Genomic DNA, 22,372 nt, shown 5'->3' with positions numbered 1-22,372 from the left:
CCCTTCCAACCCAAACCATTCTGCAGTTCTAGGATTCACATACTTCACATAATTTTTCTGATATTTGTACACAGAGGCATAATTTTATTTGCTTTTGTAATAACAGTAATGTCTTGGATCAATTCATAGCCTAAAGCCACTGCAGTGACAAATACAAGTATTAAGGCATTCTAGCTCATAATTAGCCACTCTACCCCAGTCTCATCCCCAAGATAAGACTTTTATAAGGCCATTCTTTTGATCTTTGAGAAGTGCAGATGGTAATGGAGGTTTAATTTCAAAGTTTGCTTTTATCAGAGATAGGGCCTGTGGATAGCTCTGTGACAATGTACATAGCCCTGTGGAGTGCATGCAGTAGGTAAAGTGATGCTCAGTGTGTGCTTTTTAGAAGAAACCTTGGTTTAGAATTATTTTTAAAATGAATATTTGCTTTAAAAATTAATTGTAAAAATTAATCTCTAGGATTTTGCTGGTTAGGGTACTGTACTAGAATTTCAGATCATAATGCCTTCCCTGTGTGGAGAGGACAATTCAAGGAAATAAATGTCTAAGAAATAGGTTTTTACATCATGGCAGTGTGTGCATGGGTTGTAAGTGCAGCCTGTAAGAGCATGATGATTCTCTATGTAAATGTTCTGTAATCACTCAAACAAGTGGGAGCAGATGTAAGAAACAGGCTTCAATGGCTACATTAGGCTTAAAATTTCAGAGATTCAGGCCCAAAATAGTTTGGGATTTTCTTGTTTAATTCTCTCCAGGGAAACATAGGAAACAGCACTGAGAGGATGAATAATGCGGCTTAGGAAATGCCGTGTCCCTTTGGGTAAATTATAAAACACATGCCCAAATAGGAGATTTTTTTTCTTATTCTGTCTTAGAGCTGCCAGAGAAGGACTGAGAAATATCTAAACCCTTGGGATTCCTTCAGATCTAAAACTATCCCATTGTCATGTAGTCCTAAAACATGCAGGATATTCTTTTTGAAAAGGAAACTGCTGTTCTGGCTGTTCCCTACTGAAATTTCTATTGGGAAGAAGCATTTCAGAGGTCAGTTGCTCTTCCAAAGAAATGTTTCATATTTCTTTGCTTTCCTAGCAATCAAACCTTTGCCAGTGCCTACTAAGTAAAAAATATCCCGTTTGTAGCAAGCTGAATTTAACTGTATCAAAATGCTTTATAGACCATGATTATTAGAGCTCTTGCTATATCCTGAAGATTTTTCCAGCCAAGTAATCTAAGCTAGTGAAACTCTAATGATGGAGCTACTCACAGTGAAACCTTAGGTTTAGGCTTTGGGCATGTAGCCAAGATAATGAATAGCAGAGATCAGAAAGATTTGCTGTGGCTGAGGCAAGGCGCAAGGTCTGGCACATGAAACGTGCGTGCAGCAAGTGCAGTCAGACAGGAAGAGTAGGGACAGGTTTGGATGAGGCAGAGAACAATGCTGAAAGAGACCCAGGACTTAGATCCAGACTGATGTGAGGATCAGAAGCCAACGTTGAGCAGCACTGACTCCGTGCTGGGCTGGCTGCCTCTGCTTTGGAAAACCTCATCTCCCAAAGAAGGGTGGTACCTACCTTCCCCTCTCCAGCAATCACTGCAGGCACTGTGCAATGTCTGCCTTTCTGGAGCTTTCTGGAAATAGGTTTGGGATAAGAATGACCCAGGGCAGGGGAGATTGTAGTGTAAGAGCCTCTGCGAGCGCAGCCCAGTGTGGCTGCATTACAGTGAGTGGAGAAGAGCCACCAAAGCAGGAAATCTGGCATTCTTTTTTAATGGGCTGCATCCTTGACTAACAGGTGTCTGATGACTGAAATATCCAGGTATTTCAAGAGTTCTTTTAAATTTGGAATTAATAGCTAATTATTCACCAGATGACTATGGGTGCAGCTAACCATTTTTATCATCATGATAAGGACTTTCAAAGTGTCTAGTTTAATCTTGCCTCAGGATGTATTTTGTGACTCTGTTAGGCATATACTAATGACCTAAATACTGTCTTTTCTGATTTTGTTTCTTTGGCATTTTTTTTTCCATAAGAAGCTTTATATTATTATTATTATTGTTTTCTGGAAAAAAATAAATTGAATAATTGCAGGAGAAATTCACTATTTATCCCTGAAAAAAAATTAAAACTAAAGTGAGAAAAGTCACTCATTTCCTTTTCTTATTTAAGTAATCAGTCTTGAAAAGCTTCAAATTAATGGAATATGAAAATCTGAAAGACTGCATTTTCAACTCAGGTTGGTTTATCTGATTCTCACAAGAATTTTAGAAATTAGATTTCTCAGTGTCTTAGTGAATATATAGTTTCATAATGAGAAGTACCCCTGCATTGGTTTCAGAATAAGATCAAACCCAATACTGAAAAACATCTGATAGGCTGGTGCAGTTCAGCTTGCAGGTGGGGAGAAGTCTGTTTTAAAAGGCTCTTCCTATTTTTTAGTGTTTTCTTGTGGAAAGGCAGTGAGGCATCCTACAACAGCATGGTGCTGTTAAGATACAGCTTTAGAAAGCTCTAACTGTAGTTGCCCTTAAAGCTTACATTCTTGTTTAGTCATATTCCAGAACTTTAGAAAAACTATTGTGCACTGAGTCTCTGTTAAACCTTTGTCAGGAGTGTTTGATATTTTAATCTTGTAGAGAGCAGTGAGTGAATTGTGTTAATTAGCGCTACGGTTCCCCTGTCTCAGTGGCAGCAAGAATGTTTCTTAAGAAAAATGTCTTTTATAAGGAATCTTTTATGCATCTAATGTGTAAATTTATCCTCTTAAAATATTTATAATAGAGGGATTGTGTACCTACTCTTGAGGTAGGTTTGTAAAGAGGACAGAGCTGTGTGGCATGTGCAGTGGGTAATTGGCCATTGGTGAGAGGGGCAGAAAGCTCTTTGTGTTTCCCTGTACAACTGCCAGGGCAATGTAGCTCGCAGCAAAGGCAGTCAGAGGAAAAAAGTCTTCTGCATTCTGTAGGATTCAGTCTTGTGTACAGGATTAAGCTTTAAGAGTATGCATTATAGCAATAGATTTTGAGGAAGCTGACGATTTAGAAATTCTGTCCCTCAGAAACGAAAGAAAAATCCAAGCATTAAATAATAAAAGTCATCCTTTCCCAAGATCCTCCCCATTGTTTGGCATAGCACTAAACAAGTCTAACCCCTGTGTGACAAGAGATGGGTAACTATATTTTTTCTTCAAACAGACTTTCACTCAAAGAAATTTCTGCCAGCATTGCCCCTCACACCAAGAGCACACGAGCCCTCTGAAAAGTTCCAGGGCTCCAAGTGTTTGCTGCACTTTGTGGCTATAGGGGCTGTTTGCCTCATGCTCTGCAGAAGGCTACAGGATTCTGATGTTTTGCTGAAAGAGCCCTGTTGTTCCAGAAATAGATTTAATGACCATTTGTTTTCACACCTTAACAGTGCACATGCCCTACATTCAGTTTCTTCTTTCCCCTTCATCTGGTCATGGGTTATTAAATGTTGACAGGGCAACAATGGGTGACACATCCAGAAGGCAATTAATTAGCATTAGAAGTGCTGTTGTCAGAAGTACATCCATCTGACTGGGTAAGAACATGTCCAGATTCAGTTTGTTTTATTTTTCAGCGCCATCAGTCTGATGGTTGTTTGCATCCAGTTTGCGTTGTAGGAAAGTTGCTATTTCCTTGGCAGTTTTTACAAAGACGAGAACTGTTGCAATGAAAGGCTGGCTATAAAGTACTTATTCCTACAGCATTTCAGACTTTTGTCTTGAGTTTTAGGATAAGAGGAGCTTTGCATATTTGTTTTAGCAGGCCTTTCATCTGTAATAATAATAACACTTAGCACTTTTCAGCTTCAAAATGCCGTACAAATGATAATTTCACAACACCCCAATGATACAGTATTTCACTTGCTCAAGACAATGAAGGGAGTCACCAGCAGCACTATGAATGAAGTGGAAAGAAGGAGATATATATGGAGAGAAATATTTTTAAGAAAACTCTACAACAATTCTTTATTTCCTGTGGGTTCCTCTTTTTCTTCTCCTTTTCCAAAATACACATATTAATGCTGAGGTGCTGAGTGCAGTAGAACAAAACTGAGGGAGAATATTTCAGGTTTGGATTTGTTCATGGGCTTCTGACATTCCAGAGCTCACAGTACACAGAGATTTGATACTTTTCTGTATGATTTCAGTATCACTCTTAAACGATAATGTGTCTTTTGGAGAGGTGAGAGGGAAATCCAGTGCTTGAGATTATTTTATGTTCTGAAAACAATGTAATACTTCATGTCCTTTAGTGAATAACCCAGGGTGTAAAAGTTAGAAAGGAGTTGCAATTTCATTTTCATTGTTCCAAATCTCCAGTTTTTGCTTGTATCTAGAGAGGGCAGCAAAGAGCTGCAGTTTGAAACTTCTGCAGCAGGTAACCTGCCCTGTCTGCTTTTTCTTTGATTACAGCCTTAAAATAACTCATCATGAAGATATTTTCAAGGTGTTTTCCAGTTTTATGACTCCAAGTTTTTTAGGGGTAGCTCTAAGTTATGAGACAGAATGGTCAGAATTAGCAACTTGACCACAGGCAAAGGATCTTGGCAAATCAAGACAGTGTCTCATAATCACAACCTAAGTTCAGTTTATCAGTCTCAGTGCCTCCAGGTAATTTAGGATATTAGAAACAGAATTTTTATTAAACCTCTGGAAACCTATTCAAAGTCAAATGCATTTCCCTGAAAGAGCAGGCTGGATGTGTATCCCAGACTGACTTTGCAGACAAAGTGAAATTCACTGGTTTCATTGCTCTTCAAAAGGAAATCTTGCTCCCTCATGCACAAACACTGCAGGAGCAGACGAACTGCTGGCAGAGGGGACGTGTCTTTAAAAGTGAAGGAAGTGGGGTGATCTGTGGGATATTTAGAAGGCAAATCCATGAACATCACATCATTAAAGAAAAAGGAGTGGATTTCAGTGGGTTCAACAGAGATGACTCCTTTGGAGCAGAGATGTAAGAACAGACATTACTCTGAAATCCAGGCACTTAAAACATCTGAGCTTTCCCTCCACTGTTCAATATTCCCAGCTGCCTGGCTTAGGTACAAATTTTTGTCCTAAATGAGTTAGTGGGGATTTTGCCACTAATTTCAGGAAGACTGGCACCTGAGGTTAGCAGAAGTGTCCTTACTGAATGGCCTGTGTTTCCCCCGTGTTCATCTACAGCATGGCTGGAATATATCATGCTCACAGCCACCCCTGATTACCAGCTTGTACATTTTGTGGTGTGCAACTGTGCCTGTTGGCCTGAAAAAGGCATGGTTTTATAGCAGTTGTATTTTTCTCATATGCTGGACCTAAAAGTGCTCTATTTTTACTGGAGTGTGCCACTCATGTACTTTGATTCTTTAGACAGGCAAAGTGCTGGCCCTCACCTCATGTGCTGATTAGAATTGATTTCCATAATATCCCTCTTAAAAGAAGGGATTTATATCATCTTTAGGTGGGAATTATCTGAGGGAGGGGGTTCAGTGGGATGTTATTTTTGTGTACAAATATGTAGATGGGTTGTATAGAAGGCCAAGTCAGACTGCCTAGCGACAGAGCAAAAGGCAAGAGGCACAGAAAATATAGGAAAATCTATTCATGCATAATTTGCTGTTGTTTAAACTGTTGGAATGGATGGAAACTTGGCATGGATAGCTCAGGTATCTTATGGAATCACCTCTCATGGAGATATCCCAGAGCTGTTCACGACTCAGAGAAAATGGCTGTAGGTGACCTTGTTTTGAGCAGAAGGGTTGGGTGGGAGGATATCTGGAGTTCCCTGCCTGCCTCAGCCATTCTCTGATTCCCCAAGTAGATCTTCTTATCATAAACTGCTGGAAAACAGTCAACAGTTGTGCAAATACAGTTAAAGCTGCATGAAATGTTTATTTAAATATAAAAATTATCACTCATTGTAAATTAGTTTGATTATTTTCCCTAATAATCTCAAGAAATGAATGCATTCTTTTTAAAATGCGTAGTACAGTATCTGTTTAAAAGATGATCTCCTTATCCTGCTGTCTGATTTCCAGAAAAGATTTTTTCCTAATGTCAGCAATGCTGTATAAAGTCCCTTTAAATATTCCATTTGATAATCTTTCTTCCAGTTTTTGAACTTCAAATGTCATTTGAAAGTCCTGAGCAGAAATAAAATACAAATTATGATGGAAATATGTCAAAGATATAAAGAAAATGGGCATGCTTTTTCTTACTCTGTTTGTTTTATAAATGTTGTGACATTTTGACTAAGAAATAAAATACAGCTTTTACAGAACTGTGGGGAAATAATGACTGAATTTTTGGTAGATGTAACTGGACATTCCTGAAAGTCAATGCATTAATTTTTTACATCCGTCTTCCAGCCTCAGTGCTCTAGAGTGAGAACTTTCCTAGTCATGAAACAATACTAAAAATAATAATTATTAAAAATAAAAAACAACAAACAACTAACAACTAACAAAAAAAACCTAACAACTGTCCCTGAAGCTCTGTGGAACATTCAAAGAGTTACCCAGCAGAGAGAAACAAAAACAATTCAGAAACAGCTACAGCATGCTGCTTGGCATCAGAGGAACTTTTCAAGTGAGCTCTTTAATAATCTCATCTCATATTAATCATTCTTAGATGTTTGGTCTATCATTTGCTAATAATCTCTACCAAACATTACTTTCTTACTCTTGGCAGCAGCCTTTTGAGTAATTGAAGATTGTTTTCATGCTGTCTCTTCATTGGTCATCTGATTTTAGGCTAAACTGTCACAATTATTTGTTGGTTTGGGGTTCCCCCCATCCATCTATTTGTTCTTATTGCTGCCATGTGGACTCTGTCCAGTGGTTAAGGTCTCTTGTTGTGTGGACATGCACCAACCATCCTGTCTGCCAGCCAGCAGAGGCTGCTACAACAATTTACAGTTGCAGTTTTGAAGTATATGCAATTGTTTTTTTCAAGGAAGGGCATTTCAAAGAGCTATTCCCTATCTGACCCTTTTGAACTTGGATGCTTTTCAAGCCTTAAAGCTGGAAAGGAGATCTTGGCCCTTGTGGTGTACATGTTTATTTGTAGAAAGGAAAAGCTGCTCTTTTGTGTTCCTAAGGAGTTAATGTACTGTTTAGACTGATTCATGATGATCACAGCTGTCCAATTGTGACAATTTACCTGGGCTGAATGGATTGAGAGAAGATATGGCTGATTATGTCCTCCTGGTAAGATGTTTGCCCTCCCTACAACAGCCTAAGCCAGTTGATATGTTTCACACGTAGATGGTAGAACCATGGAAATACCTGTGCCCATTTCTACTATCAATTCCATTATTTATTTTCCTTAAGAAAATGTATAAGGAACTCTACTGTTCATTATTGATCATTTTCCTGCTTCTAATTCCCTCTTATGATCAACTTGAGTAAAAGCATGTTTTTTTAAAAGTATACTTCCAGTTTGTTAAGATTGAGTGATACTCTTCAGGGTACTGGCAGTTCCTCCCAGCTTTCCTAAAAATTTACTTTCTGATCTATTACCAAGGTCCTTGATGCTTCCAGTGGTTGTTATTTTTAAGAAGGGAAAGGAGTAATGTTGACTGGAGAATATCCACTCATCCATAAATTTCTGTGTATGGGGAGAATGTACAGATCATCTACTATCTCCGTATCTGTCCTTTCTTCATCATCCATGTTTCTATCCCAAATACCCAAACAATATAATTGAGAGCATCTTGTTTACATTATAATCTATGACTGGATGTGGAGATTTCTGTTTTGAAAGGTGCTGGGTAGATCCACAATTACATGCTGTGAAAGTTTTTCCATGTGTTTGCTCGATGGGTATGGCCATGAAAGTGCCTGTATTGTTGTAGCTTGCTTGGAGAAGACGAATTGGGAGAGAGTTGCAGGTCACTGACCCTCTGAGGTGCCTGAAATGGTGTGACATGTTTCTGCAGGGAAAGGGTGTAAGAGAAGGGACAAATCTGCCTCCCTGGGCAGCCAGGTCAGCCTGATCTCATTAGCTCCATTCCTGAGATAGAAGTGCAAAGAAATTGGGTAATAGTGAGAAAGAAGTTATGTGAACATTAAACGTAAACCTTATTTAAAGACCAGCCCTGGGATCAAAATTCAAGCTATGCATTGTTATGTTCTTAACTGGCAATCAGAAGACAAGTCAAGAAATGAGTGGGTTAGGTTTGCTAATATCAGTGGGCTTGTTTGTGTTGAAAGTGATTTTTAAATTTTAGCTATTCATAGTTCTTTTTTTGTTTTAGTTTGTTTGAAAATAGCTCAATTTTAATGAATTAGAACACCTATGCCAAAAGGAAATGATAACAGAGTGAAACATTTTATTAAGAAAACCAACCTAAACCTTCCTGAGTACTTACTTTTTCCATGAACAATAAAAATTAATTTAAGATAAAGGATCCCAGAAGAAACTCAGAGACCTTAGAGAAAGATAACTTTTTGTTTTGAATGAGGGCTATTTTTTATGTGACGTCTAAACTCTCAAAAAATTGTTTTGACCCTTGTTGTGATGAAGAAACAGCTAAGGAACCAGAGGGGAACAGACATGATGAAATAAAGATTGCTTCAGTCTCAGATTTTTTTTTTTAACTTCCTTGTTTAATGCTGCATAAAGTACCAATAAATCTCCCTCTAGATTTTATGAGCCCTGCTTTGTAGGTGACAGATCTCAGGCACTGATAGGCAGTCAAGGATTGGAGAAAATGAATGTCATAGAAAAGTTTGGAGGAGAGAATATGCCCTGATGACACAAAAAATACATTTGTCAGTGTCCAAGTTCAGTACCTGCAGATTTGGAGCCAGCTACGTTTTCCTGGCTTTCAAATACATTTCTGGTACCACTGAGTCGCCAGCAATGTATTCTGGATGGTTCTGCAAGTAAGTGTTTCCCACAACGTCTTAATTATACTTTTTTTTTTTAATTATTTCCTTCTTGATGGGATTCCACAAAGCCACAAACACACATTTTAAGATGAACTATTAAACAGAAAGAAAACAGTCACCAAAGCTTCCCCAGTGACTAATGTTGTGTAAATACTGTCATGGTACAGTTGGATTTATTTTTAATTATTAGGCCAGCCTGGGGAAGTGCTGTCAGAGAGCAGTGATAGCCTGTCCATTGCTCGTTTGAGCAGAACAAAGGGCTTGACTTGGAGCAAGTTACCATGCAGATAGTGTTGTCTGAGTTTATTCTGCCTTTCTTGTTCTCAAGCAGCAGAAATGTAATCTAGAGCTGCAGTGGAATTTAATGGTAGGGTAGATCCCTCTGGAGTTGTAACTCAGCTATATATTTCTTAAAATAACCATAGTTTTCCATTTTATATTTTTATATGATTTTGACCATAGTTAGGAAATCATAATTCTGATCTATCAGAGGTGTTAGTCTCATTGATCTGTTCCCTCCTTTACTTGATTTTTTTTTTTAACTTTGACTTTTTTATTCTGGGAAGTGTCTTATTTTATTCAAATTGCCATTAGGCCCTATAAAACCTTAGGACCTTTTCCTGTACAGATTTGTTCACATTTTATTGCTTAGGTTTTCAGGGGGGCTACGCATATGGAAATACTGTTAAAACAGAATTGGAATGAGCTGAGTGGGAATATATAACTTACACAATGTTTATCTTAATGTATTGTCTTGCATACCGTCTTTTCTTACCCTTCACTACAAATGTTCTGTTTTATAAACCCATTGTTCAGTCCCACTCAGTGCTGCTGCTTTACAGAAGTAGATGTGCACTGAAGATGATTTTCTGTTACAGAGTTGAGACACTTGCAGTTTTAGGAGTTTATTCTATTTGTTTGAAGGGAAAAATGACACACAGGAGTGGTTTATGTTGAGACAGATTGATATTTGGGGGGAGTAGTGGAAACAATTTAAATAATCCCACAAACTCAGAGACCAGTAAATAACCAGAATACTGCATCTGGACGAGGACTTCATTGCTTGCCTATGGACACTTAATGCAATTTTAGATGTCCTGCAATACCTGAGGTATTTGCAGAGCATATATTGACATGGCACAGGAGCTGATGAAGACCTGTGCTGCTCTGGATGTGCAGCTTGGAGGCCAAGTGTCCAACAACCATATAAGGTAGCCCCAGATGTCGTCTTTATTTTGGTAGGCAATAAAAAGCTGACCTTGCACTTTAAGACAGCAGAACAGTCTTGCAGTGAGAAGTGTATCCCAGATGTTTTGCTGTCTTTATTTCATCTCTTTTTCCCTGCTTATTGCCCCTTTTTGGGTGGGTTTGGTGTTCCCCACACAAGTACTGACGGGCTGGAAGCCATTTGTAAGGGAATACTTTCAGACCATTTGAAACTTAAGCTAGTTTTATGTATATATTTATATATATAGATTATCTTAAGTTTTAGGAGCCTAGATATGGACTCCTTAGTCTACATACTGGATCTCGTGCCCACACCCTTTCCTGCAGAGGTGATTTATGGCTTTATGCAGAGAAGTTTAGCACAGTGGATGGAGCAGTGCACTTGTAGCGTGTGTGGGTGCTGAGATATTGGGACAACCAAATTCATCTCGAGCTCATTGAATTCAGAGGATTAACTGTGTCATAAGCTGTATTTAGTGTCTAAAGGAGCTGTGCCGTATTGAAATCTCTGTCAGATGAAATCTTCTCCTCCAGCAGGCTTAAGTACATACATTTGAAATGGTTAGGATCAACAGAAAACAAAAAATTATTCAGAACTTAATTCTTAGGGTCCTGATGAGGAATGAAAGTCATGAAACCACACTGCATTATGTCAATTTTTGACCTTTTCTACTAGAAAGGAAGCATGGAAATACTTTGACCAGTCTGGTGCACACAAATAGTGTCTAACATCTGGATAGCAGAGCAGTTTTGAGTGGATGGGGAAAGACTGTATACCCAGCAGAGACAGATAAGCAGAATTATTTTAACAGTACCTTTTGAACCAATTTTGAAGATTCTGGGGATTCAAGATGGGAACACAGCAAATACTGGCACTCACTCCTTGCAGAGCATCAGGGTATTCTCATAGTGTAAAGAAGATCTCTAAGCAGCTGTAAAAAATATTAGAACTTCAAATGTTAATGTGTTTAATTGCAGAAAGTTCAAGGAAGGTTGAAAATGTCATGTACAACTTTCTTTTCATTCTTCCTAGGCAGAATTATCCAACTCATCACTGCAGCCATTTTAGTGAGTGTCAGCTGTAATCCCCTTGAAAGAAGTCAGTTCTCATTTTATAAAGGAACAGAATGGCAGAAAGGCTAAAATACTATTGTTCAGAGGAATGGGTGAGAAGAATCTCTTTTCTGAGTCTCTGTATACATATAATAAAGGTGTGTTCATAAAAGGACGAATGACCAAGATAGCTTCTCCCTCATCTGAGAACGCTTATCTGAGAAACGGTTACTGCATCTACTCTCCCTGTCACTTGGCAAAAACCCCACATGAGCTGATCTGCTGCCATGGCTAAAGGAAGATACAGGGTGTTGGTTTGAACTTGAGTGAAATCTCCTGTTCACCTTTGGCTATAGACACTCGTGGTGACTTCAGCTGACAGGATCTTGGTTAATCTCAGTAACTAGATGGTGGGCTTTCAGCCCAGAGAGATAAACTTGATGCTGCCCAACTACTGAAAACTGGAAATCATATGCGGAAATATTTACCTATCTGCGAGTTAGATTAAATTAGGCCAAATTAGGCCATATGTTCTGGAGTTTGTTCTTGTGATGCAGTTGTATTTGCTGTGAAGACATTGTCACAGTCTTTCTTCCCAGGAGGCATAACTGTTGAAAACCCCTTTTTTTATGAGACCTCTTTTGTGTAACAGGTTAGAAATACAAAGGCAATGTCATGTGAAAAGCATGTGTGCAATAATACTGACAGCTTTATCCTTTCTATTCCTATTTAGACTTCATTCACTGCTTTAGTCAAGCACCTTTTTAAGAATCTACTGTTTCATGACTTCCATTTGGATGAGAAAATAGTATTAAGCATTTACAGCAGGTAGGGTTTTTTGGGTGTTTTTTTATTCCTGACTGACATTGTAATGAGAGAAAATTGGTAACTATCCCCAGGTTTTTATCTACAGCCATCTACAAGCTTCCTTCTATTCAGAAAGGTTCTGAGTAAAATGTAAAGCAAATTCACAAAAATTTGTTCAAATGAAAGTAAAACATATAATTTTATCTCAGTCTTTCCTCTATTGTGATGATATTATATAAATGTTCTAGTGAAAAAGTTAAACATAGTGTTCTGCTCTTGAAGTTATTAATTCTCATTGAAAATTGCCTAGCCTGAACTTGAATTAACTAACCTAATGCAGAAATGGGGACGTCCCTAGTTAATCTGTGCTGAATTACATGTCAGGAGCAGCCTGTGATTCATCAAACTAGAATTGTGTTCCCAACATGTATCTTAAACAGGGACCTCTACACTTACTCTTCTTTTACTTTCTTTTACTTTCCCTTACTCTAATTTAAATATCAAGGGAAATGGAGATCATAGACAAAATCATTTTTTGGCATAGATGCAACTAGATGAGTAATAGGAATATAAACAGGAATATCTTCTCTGGCTCCTATCGAAAAATTTGTGTTTATACCATAAGGGAGAATGGAAACATGTTAAGTTCAGCTGATATATTTTGTAAATTTAAAACAAGTCCTTGCTATTTTATAAAATATTAAAAAAACCAGTAAAAGTGAATGGCATGTAAATATAATAAAAATAGTCATAATCACATAACAAAAAACCCCACATGACTGATATCAGTGCTCCTGGCTGTTGACAAGGACTGCAGAAAACAGCAAAAATTCTTGGTTGCTTATCCTGAAATTCCATTCTTACTACATGCAGAAATTAAGTGCCCAAAGTCTTGGTTTTTCACTTCCTTTCTCTTTCCCTGTCATTATTTTTATACTTATATTTCACCTCCCTTGGCTCTGTAATCCCCTGAAACATTTCACAGTCCTGATTTTCCCATTCCAGCTCTCCATATTTCCTGTGCCCAGTCAGCTTTGTGTCCTTCATAATCTTTCCTGCTTTCATGCACATGTGTTTATCTCTCTGCATCCCCTTATCTATTCCCTCTCAAATCTCCTTATCCTAGATTCAGAACATACCCTAACCTTGCTCATGCTGCAATCTCCCCCTTGCTTTGATGATACATATGGCTCTCAGCTGCCCAGCCCTATGTACATGTCAATTTGCTTTTCCTCTGCTACAACTCTTTCTGCCCCACTTGGGTATAGTGTGAGCAGAAAAGCTCAAATGACTTTTGAGTATCAGTGTGAAAATCCTCTTTTTGTCACTTCCTACCTGGTGACAAAACTAGTATGCTGTGGATCATTGCAGGAAGCTGAAGAAGGATAAATTTTGCAATTTAGAAAAAAGAAATACATATCACCCCTCTTTCAAACTCTGGTCCCTAAAATCTTTGAAAAAATGTCATTATTTTTGTAGTAGGAGTATTGTTAATTCATTAACTAGATGCAGATTGTGGAAGTTCATAAGGACACAAAAAGAGCATAGATCTTTTGGGTTTAATCAATTAAGTAGCCTGAAAAATCTCATGTCAATACTTAGGATAACACTCTGTCACATACAACATCTCTAGTTATAGGTTTATGTGGAGTGGCCCCAGCAGGAGCTCCAACCAAGGATCTCCAAACCAAGGTCTCCCACCACTTGGAAATGTGTCTTTACCAGATACTGAAGTAGTTGTTGCCTCTTAGACTCCCATTAGTTAATAGACATAATTGACTTTTTAACACAATAATGTGTCCTAAGCTTCTTGCTGATTTCTTGATTTATTAAGAACAAAGTTCTTCAGTAAGTATGTTGGTTCAATTCTTTTCCAGTTTTGAAGTAGAGTGATTTGGGGGAGAATGTGCGAAAACTATGTAAGTTATGTGAAAGAAAGCTGGTGCTGAACTGACATGATCAATTGGTAGAGAGCATCTGCCATCAGTGAGAAAGAGTTTGATGTATTTATCAAATTTCTGTTTATTCTGAAATTAACATAGGAAAGCCACTGAGATTTCAGGTGGGGCTGAATTCTGTCCTATGTTCTGGCAGTCAGGAGCAGATAAAAGGAGAGCTGAAATGTGCCTTTTTTTCCTGCCTTGTTCCTCCCCTCTTAGCCTCCTCTGCAGAGAAGTGGCACTGACTGGATGATGCAGCAACAAGGAAGGGGAATTTGATTTCTTCTGATGCTTGCAAAAATGATGCTTCTTTCTTAATAAGAATCTCTGTTCTCTTAGAGATGAACAATTTAATGCACATGGGCACACTTTGCACTGATGGTTTATATAATATAGTTTAGATGCTATCATTTTAGATGGTATCATTTCCATTGAATTCAGAAGCTCTGCCAATGCAGATGTACAAATATCCTGTGTCCTGGGATGCCTTTGTAAATGGATTTTTCTTCCTTTTTTTTGTCCTGTCTTCAGTGGCTGATTTGTCGTATTCAACATCTGTTGCCTTTTATCACAGTGAATTTCAGCAACAGGCAGGGTGATTCTTCTCAGTTTATATATCATTTTTAGTGCAGTTACGGAAGGAGAAAGAATGAAACGCTATACAAATATTGTTAAGAGAAAAAACCAACCTAAATCAGGGAAAAAACCTCACACCTCAACCAACCAAGCAAACCACACGATCACTGTGAGAAAAAAATAAGTAAAATATGTTGAGTTTCTGTTTCTTCTTTTGATAGTTTTAATCTGATGAGTGGTTATACAGATATATTGAATTCTACATGATAAAAATAAGTAATTTGATTTATAAGACTATTCACCATTTTTTTGCAAATGGTCAAGACTGCATTGCATTTAATCAGCTTTTGAAAGAAAATTAAGATTTTGTATAAAACAGACCAAATATGACATGAAGGTGCCACGTGTCAAGTTGATGGTTGAGACCTCCTTTACTCTTTCGTCAAAAGCTGAACAGTTGCTTTGAATCTTTTTGATCACTGAGATTCAGTTAGGGAGGTTAGTGAAAACAACTTGTGAAAAGCTATCAACGGGCATAGGATCGGAGTTGGGTAAGCAAAAATTGAGTTACCATACTAAAGGACTCTCTTCAGGTTTCTTTAGAGAGAAAACTTCCTTTTTTTAACATTCAAGAAGACTGAAATCTTTCATTAAGACCTGGCGGTCCCAAAGGGATCAAGTATTTAATTATTTACTGTGAGTCAGGTTATTTCATTAGCATCATAAGGCTTATGAAGCACAGCACATGTATGGAAGCTGAGTAAGCAGGAAAGAGAAGCAAAGGCTCTGCTTGTGTCCTGCAGAGGTGTACAGTGTTTGGAACATGCCATAAGGCTGAACTTGCAGGGTCCTCAGAGAAGATGCCAATGAGGAAAGGGTACAGGAGACATCCTTCGAGTTCTAGAGCCTTATTTTATAGGAGTTAAAGCAGTATGCAAGGTTGATAAGATTAATGAGGTAATTAAGTTAATTTTTTTTAATGGCCTCCTTCACAGAGACAGGGGATCTGCCTCAAGTTGAGGTGACAGTAGACAATGTTACAGAAAATAAGGAAAGAGAAAGATGCAAGAGAACATGCTTGCACTGCCTAAAAACATTCAGGAAACAGGACAGGAATATGATTTTTATATTAGAGGGTATTCAGTGGCAGATTTTTTTAAAAAATTGTGGATTTTCACCTGGTCATGAATCATCTGGAAAATTCCAGTGAAACTTGCTGATGATAGTAAATTATTCTGTATAGCAAAGACAAATGCCAACTTGAAAAGCTTCACTGAATAATTGAGAAATGCAATGGCAGAGGACAGGATATTCAGTATCGAAAAAGAATTGATAGAGAGAGAGAGAGATAAGAGAGAATGAGAGAGAAGCATTTCCTACTTTTTGCTCAGCAGTGAGAAGTGTGATAATGCCATTCTGGTTTCTATGCCTATAAAACATCCGGGTGCTTTCCCTGTTTTCTTTTTGTCTTTTTTTTTTTTTAATATTTTTGATAATTTGAGAGCTGTAGTTACCAGCTGGTGGTTTTCCCTAAAAATAGTTTTAGAGTGAGCACAGTATATGCATTTTCTTTCACTGATTTTGTAAAGGTACATTACTAGTGGTACAAAATAGCCATGATTTGCTTTTGGATACTAGAACTACACGAAAAGATGAATGGGGCATACTTGTACTGTATAGACAGCTTTCCTTTTGTTGCTTTGGGCAATCATATAGTTAAGTGATAATGCTCCTGGAGATTGAGTCCATGAAGCAATAAATGGCTTTTATAGTTTATTAAATGCCGAAGTGCAGCTGGAGCTACAAAAACCATCTCAAGCAGTAAGTATGTTATTACCATTATGGAAAGATAAGAGGAGAATATCATGGGAATGGGAATTTTTAAAATTTTGAGGCAGGTTTAAGAACCAAAAAGATAATATTTTCATTAAAATTATTTACACTTATAACATCCTGCCTCAAAAATATACTAAAATCCCACTTATTATGGGGTAGTTATGAACCAATGCTGTCTCTAACCTTTGAAATTTCAAACAAATCCAGATCTATAATATGTAATTGAACGCTGATAACATTATCTGTAAAATTTTGAAGCAACAGAGTTAAAAAGAGTTAAATTTGAGCTTGTTTGGATCTGAATTGAGCTGCTCTTTTCTCAAAAAGAAAGCACTGAGAAGGGAGACCAGTGGGTTTTGCAGCACGAGTAGTTTTGCACAATTTTCCTCAATCATTATGAGTACCAAATTATGCTGGTATTGGAAGCTACCCTGTTAATTTTTTTTTGTAATCTCTGGCCTCCTAAGACGTGTCCCTGCCCCTGGCAAATGTCTGTTATTATTACAGAAGGTTTGTAAAGAAAGCAACTGTGGAAAGGACAGTGCTAAGTTCTTTCTGACTCTGTCTCTAGTTAAGCAGAGAAAAGTCCTGCAGCAGCTGAACACATCCGTTCCTGGTTCAAACCCGCAGCAGAAGTGAGGTTGCAGCTCCTTTTCCCAGGACGTGGGTTCCAAACTTGATCAAGCCAGGACTGAAGTGAACAGAGGCTTCTTGTGTGGGTGCTATGACTAGGACGCTGGACACCAAGTGGTCATTCTGGAAAAAGCCTTGATGGATTTTGGCAAAAATTTAATATCACTAAGCAACTGTGCTTTACCCTAAATAAATCTGAAGGGATTAATTTTCTCTCCTTCTTTGACCCAGTCAAAGAGATAAGAATAGCTGCATGATATGAATCAAGCCATAATTGTGTTGAAAATTATCAAAAATACAAAATAAATCTTCCCCAGTATTTACATGAAAATCATATCTTCACTTTTGAACCATCTCTTCAGGACTGGGGAAGCAAATACTTCAGTACCTGAGTGCATGTACTGAATGGTGACACATTCTCTGTCCCAGTCCATTTCAGTCACTGCCATTGTTTTATCCAGGAAAGCAAATGGATTTACACTGGAGTACTAAGAGTTTAGAACTGTAGTTGTTGACTGCTGGCACCTGGATGAGTGATTTTATGTCACATTTAGCCAACTATCTTGTGAGCTCAGACCTTATAATCAGAGTCAAACCCCCAGCAGCTATGGCCCAGTGTATGTGCCCCTGAATTTAAGACCTAAATACAAGTCAACACACAAGCAGTGGGCTGAGCCAAACTGCTTCTTCACAACATCTGCATTGCCTGAGAACCTTGATGATCTCCAGGACAACAGCTCAGGAGTCTTCCATTTAGAATAATAGATATGTCTCCTTTCCACATATTTTAAGATTCGTAATGAGGGCCCAATCTGTTCCCATAAAGTCAACAAAACTCCTGTCAGTGACTTACATGGAAGCTGACCCGAGTCCAATAAAAAAGCACCCTGTCAGTAGAGAAGCAAACTGCAAAAAACTCAATTTAACCAGTCATACTTTGGGTGTTGTATTGTTTATATCAGGTTGTCTACAAACACGTGTTTCTAGTCTGTACTGTAGTTTTAGCTTTAAATCTCCATTGAGATTGACATATATTTATTATAAATAATATTGAAAAGCAGTTATTTTCACTAGATCTTGTATGTAGATCTCAAATTCATTATGTTCCTTGCAGCTGTCTTTCTATAATGTGATCCTGATGAACAAAATCTCCCAGGATCTGAATGCCAACTTTATCCTGAACTATAGTTGTTTCACATCTCTTTTTTCAGCCATTTATTTAAATCCTTGCCTTGTTTCTTTAAGGAATTTTTAAAGCCTTGGGAGGAAAGCAGTTTTTATATCACATTACTCTCTTTATGTAGAAACTAATATACATGTTATCTTCTTTTGCCTTTGCTAAAGGCACAAGAGAAAAAAACATACCTGCACTTTTCTCATTTAAGTGTATTCTTCTGGCTATCCCTTGAACAGACTGCAGTTCTTGGCTGAAAACTGTAACTTCATCAGATAATTATAGCAGCAGATATTCACCCAGGTGGGAAAGGTCTCAAGAGTCCATGTGCTCAAAGCAGAAGCAACACTGAATTCAGTGCAGGTTGCTCAAGGCTTTGTCCAAATGGGTCTTGGAAAGTCCAAGAATGAGAACCTACAGCCTCTGGGAATTCTGTTCCAGTGCTTAATTATCCTCACAGTGATTTTATTTTCCTCTTATATCACCTCTCTTCTGCACTTCAGTAGAGAGCTCTCTTCTTGACCACCCTTTTGGTATTTGTTGGCAGGATGAGGTAGCTGTCCCTGAAGCCTTCTCTTCTCTGAACTTAAAAAAGCCCTTAGACCGTGCTTGTTGAATTATATATGTTCTGTTATACCTATAGTGTCTTTAGCTGCAAAGCACATAATTAATTGCATATTCTGCTGTGTTTTTCCTGAGGTCAGATCATTTTTTTAGCATTATTCATTACAAGTTTGAATGTCTTTTCAAAGTGGTAACTAAGCAAATGGTTTATAGCTATTGGAGATTAGTCATAGACAATGTCTGTCTTAAATTATTTGTACCCATAATTGCATTTTCATTCAATGGAGTCCATTATGATTGTGTGTTTATTTAAAAAAAATGAGATGCATACCTTTATACTTCATGTGTTTCAATCCTTAAAACATGAACTGTATAAGGAAGTGTCAGATTTCTTCAGCCTGCTTTCAAATAGACATTTTAATATAGGATGCATACAAACACATCCTTTTTGGAGCAGGACAAGGATTGAACATCTACCTGCTGACACACACACCAGAGATTTTTTTTATGCCAGTCCTGTGGCCATCTTCAGAGGCAGCAGATCTACTGATGACAGGCAAAGGCAAGCCTTGCCTTCATGATTTTATTACTTCAGAATTACCAGCTCTACCCAAATGAGGCACAAAAGTTCTTTCATTATTAAATTAGTAACAGAAATCTCAAGTGAAAGGCATGAAAATTTTAGTGTTCAAATTAACTGAGTGTGTATCACATCAGTGCTTCAACATGACAGCTCAGAGATTTCTCAGCAGGCCTTGTTTCTGTAGCATCTCTGTGAGCTGTTGGGAGCTGTTGAAATAGTCAAGTTCATGCTGTGGGACCCATGTTTGAGACTAAATTATGTCCCTTTTTGCTCTGCTGCAAATATGTGGATGGACATTCATATGGTATATGACTTTGGTAGCTATCCACAAAATTTTCAGATTCAGTTAAAGGGAATGTAAACACATCTGTTTGCTTGTTTCCTACTCTTGTGGCTGTAATTGAAGCAATGTAATGTTTTCACTTTTCAGCAAGTGACATAGGCCTCCATTGCTGACATTTCAGCTAATGACATGAAATGCTCCTATTCTAACCCGAGTTCCGCTAGAGTTGGTATGGTTTGCTGAATTTCAAAAATACAAAATTACAGTTTGTTTTTTCCCAATAGCTAAGTTTAAAATAAAAATGGATGAAAAAAAGCCCAAATAAATCTACTGATCATGCTTATTTTCCACAAAGATTGACATCTGACTCGTAGCAAAATAGGACTTTATATTTTATTTTGTGTTTCACCCATGGAAGCAACTGTTAGCTAAGTGAGACTGCTTTTGATGAAAGTGAAGGTGTTCAGGGTAAATGGGATTTCATATGTCCCTGCATTTGAAGGTATAGGATCATTGAGTTCCTGATTCCTGGAAACAATTGTAGGGAATCAACAGGCATATGAACAAGATTTTCCTAGTTGCTTGAAATATTTATAGACACCCTGCTATATATGGAATATTTAAATTATTTAAATGACACAGACCCTGTGCAGTTCTAACACGAAGGTTACATGTTTCTGGTAAAATATGTAATTTACATTTCTTTAAGGAATTGTGAAGTGTAGATTTATAGCACTTGATGACCTTTGGCAATGCAGTATATATACAACAAACAATCCTCTTGGGGCATGCATGAATCATTTTTCTCCATTATTTAATGCAGTGGTTACACAGTAGGTCATTCTGTCATTAGATGATGTATTTCTGTCTGGTAAACAGAGATAAGTTTGGTAGGCATGAGAAATGAGAAGTATTTCACCTGCTCTTGACATTATTATTAATTATATGTATGGCCCACAAAAATATGCTAAGTACTTGGAAGAACCATTTAAGCAATTTAATGCATTTTGTAGTGGTCCAATAACCAGGGATTTTTTTACACATATATTTCTCTTTATGTTGATAATTTTACAAGATGTTTTGCAAGTTCTTGGCCTGCCAGCTCCATGTGTCACTATCATGTGTGATGTGTAGGCCTTGCTGATTTTTCCTGTTGTCTTGTTCTTTCCATTTCACAAAGGGATGCTGGGATTCTGGTTTATATTGTCACAGTACTTTATATCTTAGTGTGACAGTATTTATTACAAATATAAATTTACATTCTGTCCATCCTTAATAATGCCTGTATGTGTTGAACCTGTGGAGGTACCCAGAGAGAGAAGCTGAGGCCAGCAAGTGTTCTTATGAGCCCACACTTGCTTGAGTTGTACCCTGAGGGACAGTTTGTTTCAAATGAGAATGAGACTGCCTGATTCTTTTTGCTCAAAGTTAGCTCTGGTTTTCTTACAGGTGGTGAGGGCATGTAAGAGAAACAGCCCAGCAGGCACCCAGGTCAGTGCAGAAGGAGGGGCAGGAGGTGCTCCAGGTGCCAGAGCAGATTCCCCTGCAGCCCCTGGAGAGGCAGCTGTGCCCCTTCTGCCCAGAGAGGTCCATGGGGGAACAGATTCACCTGTAACCCCTGGAGGACTCCACCCTGGAGCAGGTGGGTGTCCAAGGGAGGCTGTGACCCCGGGGGAGGCTTTTGCTGGAGCAGGCTCCTGGCAGGGTCTGTGGTGCCATGGAGAGAAGGGCCCATGCTGGAGCAGCTTTCCTGGAAGGATTCCTGTATCCCATGGAAGGGACCCTCACTGGAATAGTTCAAGATTGACATCCTGTGGGAAGAACTGGCCCAGAAGAAGTTCATGGAGAATTGTTTCCTGTGGGAGGGACCCCACACTGGAGCAGGGGAAGAGTGAGAGGAGTCCTCCCCCTGGGAAGGAAACTGTAGCAGAGACAGTGTACGATGAACTGACCACACTGCCATTTCCCGTCCTCCTGTGCTGCTGAGGAGCCAGAGAGTTCAGCATGAGGTTCAGCCCGGGAAGAATGCAAGGGTGGAGGGAAGGTGTTTTTAAGACTGGGTTCTACTTCTCATTACCCTATTCAGAATTGATTTGTAATAAATTTAACTAATTTCCCCAAATCAAATTTGTTTTGCTGAAGTTGGTAACTGGTGACCAATCTCTCTCTTGCCATATCTCAGACCATGAGCCTCTCATTATATTTTCTCTCTATCCAGCTGAGGAGAAGACAGATAGAACAGCTTTAGTGGGTACCTGTTATCCAGGCAGGGTTAATGTCTTGGTTTGAAAAGAGAGGTATCTGCTAAGGAAGGCAGAAACCTGCCTTGAAATGGAAAAATGTAAACCACTCCCCCCCCACCCCCCCAATTATTATAATGTTTTAATCAAGGGGCTCTCAGGCAAAGATATGGGAATAGGAATAATAGTTATTGACTAAGAAAATTAAAATAAAAATGCAGTAGTACAAAAAACAAAACAAAATAAACCAAACCCACTGACAGTCAGAATACAACTGTTGGTCAGGATGCTGGGAGCGGTCTGATTAAAGGGTGGCTGCAGTCTGCCTGGAGTGACAGATGTGTTTCTGTTGAAGCAGTGATCCTATAGAAGGGTGCGGTTTTCCTCTGAAGGTCCAGTGGTTTAAATATGTCCTGTTCCCTCTGGGTATCCAGTGGAGACAGGCTGCCTGTGGTGTTCCAAGGCTCAGATTATATCCAGGTAGGAATGCTTGGCTCCTCCCACTGGGTGGAGCATCTCCCAGTGGGATGATGTAATTTTATCAG

The 22,372-nt window shown here is 38.4% G+C and overlaps 1 protein-coding gene across 11 annotated transcripts in view; it reads left to right on the top strand.

Moving 5' to 3' along the window:
- MAGI2 (membrane associated guanylate kinase, WW and PDZ domain containing 2) overlaps nt 1-22,372 on the top strand; it is a 708,943-nt gene that overhangs the window by 139,782 nt on the left and 546,789 nt on the right. The gene's annotated exons all lie outside the window — the stretch shown is intronic.

The sequence above is a fragment of the Pseudopodoces humilis genome, chromosome 5, assembly GCF_049639895.1.
Source record: "Pseudopodoces humilis isolate 2021_Gansu_Grassland_sample_001 chromosome 5, ASM4963989v1, whole genome shotgun sequence".
Taxonomy (NCBI): domain Eukaryota; kingdom Metazoa; phylum Chordata; class Aves; order Passeriformes; family Paridae; genus Pseudopodoces; species Pseudopodoces humilis.
The sequence above is the reverse complement of the archived record's forward strand: the minus strand, read 5'-3'. Positions and strand labels throughout refer to the sequence as shown.